Source organism: Scleropages formosus, chromosome 4 (genome assembly GCF_900964775.1).
Source record: "Scleropages formosus chromosome 4, fSclFor1.1, whole genome shotgun sequence".
Lineage (NCBI taxonomy): Eukaryota > Metazoa > Chordata > Actinopteri > Osteoglossiformes > Osteoglossidae > Scleropages > Scleropages formosus.
Window position 1 is genome coordinate 33,865,837 of NC_041809.1, and position 6,000 is coordinate 33,871,836.

The following is a 6,000-nucleotide window of genomic DNA, read 5'->3' on the forward strand; positions in this document are numbered from 1 at the left end:
TCATCACTGCCAATCATCCTCCCGAATAGAGCCGCGGCGGGTAAGTTGTACGCTGTTACATTGTGTGTGACGGAAGAAGTGCGCTATGACTTTTCATTAGTTAATATAGATAGGAATCTAAACGTACACTTGGGTTTCCCCCGCTGCCGATTAGTTACTAGTAAGATGTTAGTAATATACGCCTAGTGCGTAGTGTGTAGAAGCGCTTGAGTTGCGTGCGACGAGCGCGAGCTGAACTACCGAAGTAGCGAGTGCGTTTTTATAATAAGACGCCCGCCGCCCGCCGCCACCACGCGCTAAGAGGCGCTCGACTTTACGCGCGACGCGACTGAGAATGATCATGAAGCCCCGCTGCGATGAGACCGAGTGTTTGGGACCGGAGCCGCTTCGCCCCCCCCCGGCGCAGGGTGACGGTGAAAGAAAGAGCGCTTGCGGGTGGCAGGTCTGACACGGCACCACTTATTATTATTATTATTATTATTATTATTATTATTATTAGTTGGTAATGTTTGTTGGTATCGTTTATTTATTGTGGTACTTTCATTCGTAGGTAACCGATTCAATCAATGTCAAATAACCAAGCTCGCTACTATTTTTTGGGGAAAAAATAGTAAAAAAAATCTCTCTCTCTCTATATATATACACACATATCATATATATATATATATATATATATATATATATATATATATTATATTATATATAGAGAGAGAGCTATAGCGATAGAGAGAGAAAACATTTTCCTTTGACTTGACATTGATTGGTTGGCATGAATAGTTCCAGAACAAAACGCGCGGACTAAGTCAGACAAGCGTTTCAATAATAGAATTATTCACTTAAAAGAAGTTTTTACTTGTTAATATGCGCGCTAAATGTAACAAAGGATTTTGGAGTTGTTAAAATGCCTCATAGAATATATCAAAAAGAAAGAAGTTTAATGTAACATTTAATGTAAATATTGATGTTACATTAAAGACAGGAGTTTAATGTAAATCTTTCTCTTGGATTCATTTCATGTTTAAATATTACTGCCAATAATGAGTATTTAGCCAAATACAGTATAATTCATTATTTGTCATATATTTCAATTATACATTATAATTCAGTACAACTGTACTCTATGTAGATTTAGTATGAAAACAAAACCAAATTCCAGCTTTTTAAAACATGCTGCCTTTACATGACAGTACACCATTTTAAAATGTGTTTGTTCCGGGGTGGTTCTCAGCACTGTCTTTTCGGTAACTTAAATGGTCTTAATATGTGTATTTTAAATATTGTTGTTTTTTTTAAGAGGGATATTCCTAAATCAACATTGGATGTTTCCATACAGCAGTTCTTATTTACATAAAAAAGTCTAAATTATATTTTGGTATTTATGAAGGAAATTTAATGTCCAAAAGCATTTTAAATCTAAAAAGCGTACCTGCAGTGAAGCACAAGAAATATTTAGTTTTTGTGTTTACGACACAGACAGCAACACCAGTAATATGAAAATTTGCCCATTTTCTAGAAAGAAGGCATCAAACATGAGCATAATACAAACATCACCCATGATCTTACAAACAATAATGAAAATAAATGTTGTGGTCAGTGTAATAGAGTTAATCCTAATCCTTGGCAGAACATCTATCCATAAAAAAAAGCACAGCAGTACAGTCAAAAGATTCGGAGTCTGAAATCCTTTCTCGTACCGTCCTTTCAATCTGGATTTTTAAATTGCAGCTATGGATGTCTTAGTAGCTGTTCTGAGCGTTAACATGTGTATGTCAGATATCAGAGATCAGGGCCAAAGGTACTTTTGCTTATGGGATGTTGGGAAACACTATTATGGCATTCCAAAACCTATGAAAAAAGTCCCACCTGTCTCCTAACAATAAACATTGTATGTCTAGACTGATAACCAGAAAAACAGAAGTTTTTCAGGCAGAAAAACAGAAGAACAGGCAGTTTTACTACGAGAGAAACATTTTGAGACTGTCATTTTGTCAAAACATATAACCAAACAGTGGTGGATTTTAAAAATGCTCTAATGAAAGCTGGAAATAAATGCTGTGGCAGATGGACAGAATTGGAATGAAGGGAATCTGAAGGCAATTTCAAATAACATGTTAAGAAGTATTGTCAAAAAGGCAGCATACGTCATTCTGAAGATGACAGCCAACTGAATGAAGTATAAATTTAGAAATTATTGTTGTAGAATATTGCATGTTTGGACTGTTGTTTTGAGTTGTGTGAGTAAAATTATGGTCTAATCAGAATAGAGCTAATTTCCTGAGTTTTTCCTCAAGTAAATTGTGTTCTTATTCTTTTCGAAATGAGACTGTTTATATAGTTGGAAAAATTTTCGGAACACGTATATTTACACAGTTCCAAAGAAAATATTATTTTTTTACTCTAGTGAAAGTGTGTCTTTGACGTTTTCTAAAATTCCACGTTATGTGTGTCTTTCCACAGGGATTGTCTTTGGCAGCTGGGAAAATGTTGGAGAGGAACGAAATTAATATATAAAAAAGTTGAGTTTTCAGCTTTGAGAACTGAATTCCAAGGGTTTTTGGATCAAGCTTTGCCCGTGGGACTTAGTTCTTAAAACTGGATGCTCCTGTTTCATGCTTCTAAAACAGAAAATTCTCTGCATAACCAGGTAGACCAAGAGCTACGTGAAGCAGGGTGGTAGACTTACTTTCTTGGGGACTGCTTACAACACCCTTACGAGCTCCCCAAGACCCAAGGAAGGCTAACCACTAGAAGTGAGTTGGGGAAATTAGCTACTGAGCCAGTAAATAAATCATAAATGTTTCTGAACATGACGCATCTTCGATTGTGGTGTAAATCTTTCCGTCGTTTAATTTGTAGTGCCACATTGACAGCAATTTTAATTCTTTCTCACGCAAAAAGGTGCCTTGGTGCCGTAATGTGAGAGTTCAAGTGTGCGTGTGTTAAAGCCATGTAAATTAGTTTAATGGTGCTCCGTAAAGAAAAATGGAATTCAAGCATGACCCAAGAATTTGACAGCAACACTAGAAACAAAATGGTCTCATCTAGCACTTCCAGAGGCATCTTATTCCAACCTCATGTAATGTAGAAAAATCAATATGCAAAAAAACCTACTTTTCTGTCTTGGGAGTATAACATCATTATGATCCCCTTAAACTGTTCAGGAAAAAATCTTTTATGCATCTTATTTTCCAGTGCAATTCTGCACACCCTTTTAACCACTTCAGTTTTTCATTTAGGGATATTATTTGAGTGACTGAGGAGAAAAAATATTTTTATGGCCTCCGGGGAGAAAGTTGTCTTATACCCTCAATCTACAGGGTTACAGACATCACAAAACAGCAGCAGAGAATATAATGAATGCATATACAATGTACCACATATATGCACCACATAGGCAATATAAAAAGTAACAATTTTCTATATTCTGTAGGAGTACACTCGCTCTATTTATGTACTTTTCAGTTACAAATTTTTGAAGATGTGAACATTTTCCAGTTTATATGGTTACTCTGAATTGTCTTTTCTTTACCGTTCGACTTTTTTAGTTTTTTTTTTTGGAGACTGAAAGAAACCCGTGTTTCCTTGACCAGTAATTAGTTGGCAGGAAATGCATTGAAGCAGAATGGGAGCGAGAGACTAATTCAGCTTGTTTCCACATAGTTCAGAGCTCACGTCTGCTGAGTCAGAGATCAATAACAAAGTGGCACGGAGTAGCAGTTTGTGGAGACAACTCATTTTTATTGTCGTCATCTTAAAATAGTTTTAATTTTACTCTATCTTGAGAATAAATACATTAAAAGTCTTACATTTACATTTATTTATTTATCAGACACTTTTCTCCAAAGCGACTTCCAACGAACTCTATGTAGTGTTATCAGCCCACACACCTTATTCACCGCGGTGACTTACACTGCTAGATACACTACTTACAATATAATATTATAATGCATTTATTAAAGAAATATCGAAGATTATAATGCATTTATATACAAGCAACCCGAGCATAAATTTAAAGATATCTGTGTTAAGCTTTTAATGAATTTGTAGATTAAAGAAGGTGAAAGTGGCCAGAGGCAGAGGAACACTGCACATGCCCATGTAATGAATTGGTCTGCAATTGTGACTGAAGAGGAGTGTGCGAAGAGGACATATTTATTATTTTGGGAATTTTAAATGACTATTAAAGTAGTCTGAAATGAATACAAAGGATCAGATAAAACTGTTACACTGTAATGCACTGGTGCTCTGTTCAGATGTCCCTTCCTTGCACCCTATGCTTCCCAGATGGTCTCTAGAGTACTGTAACCATGCGTTATACAAGTTGTTATTGAAAATGATATATGGAAGAGTTAGTGTATTTTTTTATCTTTTACAGCATCAGTGAATATAGGAACATCTCTGTTATTAAGCTTTACTTATTGTGAAGTAGTTTTAACAGTGACTTTGGAGTTACAAGCAGACTGACTTCCTGTCCCACTTTTTTAGTAAGTTGAGGAGCCAGTGTATCAGTATGATCTTACAGTAGTGCCAAATGGTAAAACTGTAAGGACAAACTTAGTAGTCCTCATTTATAGAAGTGCATGCAAGGAAGGAACGAAACATGTATCAAAAACTTTTTCTGTGCCACTGGATTTTTTTGCTCAAAATATCTTGGATGCTTTTATTGGCACTAGTGTTTTGCATGGCATTTTGCACAACCTTGTCATGCAAAATTTTTGTTTAACTGATAGGATTCCAGACTAGATAGAGAATCCATAAAATAAAATACGATCCATGAGTTACTGGTTATAGAGCAGCATTATTGCCTGGTTCAAGAACTGCACTCTCTGACTGATTTAAAAAATGAACTGAACCAACACCCCCATTATTTCAAATGATGGAAAGCATGAATTTATAACTACATATTGAACTGAGTGATTTAAACAAAATCAGCTGATTGGAAAAAAACGGTAATATAATTTTCCGACCCAAACATTTACACAAATTTCTTTGCAGGCTTATTGGAAAGTCAGTTCACCAGAGTTTAAAGTAGTCCCTGTGGACATATCCCCACTGCACAACAAAAACTGGTTTTGTAAAAGTGAGACAGAGGGCAGCTGCATTGAAAACACAGAGGAGACCTTTATTTCTATGTGTTATAGTAATTTTCATGTGTCAATACCGTGTAGTGATAAACGAGAACAAATCCCTACTTTGTCTAGTCAAGTACACAAAGACCTATTAAAATTATACGCAGATAAACACACTAAGACTTACCGCCCAGTGACATATACGATTCCAGATGAAAATGCCAAAACTAAAAGGAACTCCAGCCAATCTTTTTATCCTAATGCATGAGGTGCTCCAGACTGATAGATGTGGAGTCCCTGCAAAAAATTTAGTAAGATGTTCATCTCTTCCCTTCTCTTGCACTATGTTCCACAGACAGCAGTCATTTGTGTGCATATAAAAAACATTTTCAAATCCCTCAGTATATCCAGTATAAAACATTCAACGATTCTGTTCATTTTCAGAAAGCATGTAGTCTTAATCTACGGTAAATAATAACAATACCTGCTCTCCTACTTTGTTACTTTTTACACACAGACATTTTAAAGTTAAGGATCTGCCCATCGGCACTTTGACTGAGGTTCCCAATTGCGATCCATGAGTTTTGATTCAAGCGGCACCTGATGTGTGCGTCAGTGGAGTCTGTTCCCAATGGTAGCTTCCTAAAATCACTGTTCATTTCTTCATCCATCTTTATCCTCTGCACAAGCACTCTTTCAGGTTAGGAAAACCCTGCGCTCGCTGGATGGTGTGAATAAGGAATACACTAGAACATGTAAATATGGAACAAAGGATCTAAATGGACTTAGTAATACCTTGTTTCTCACATTTGGGGTCCCCATGACAACAAGGCCCCTTATTAGCCTGAGGGAATGACGTGTTGCTACAGCAGCTGACTGACACACATTATGCATTCACAACAATGTCCTTCGGCAGTTCAGAGCTTTCCTA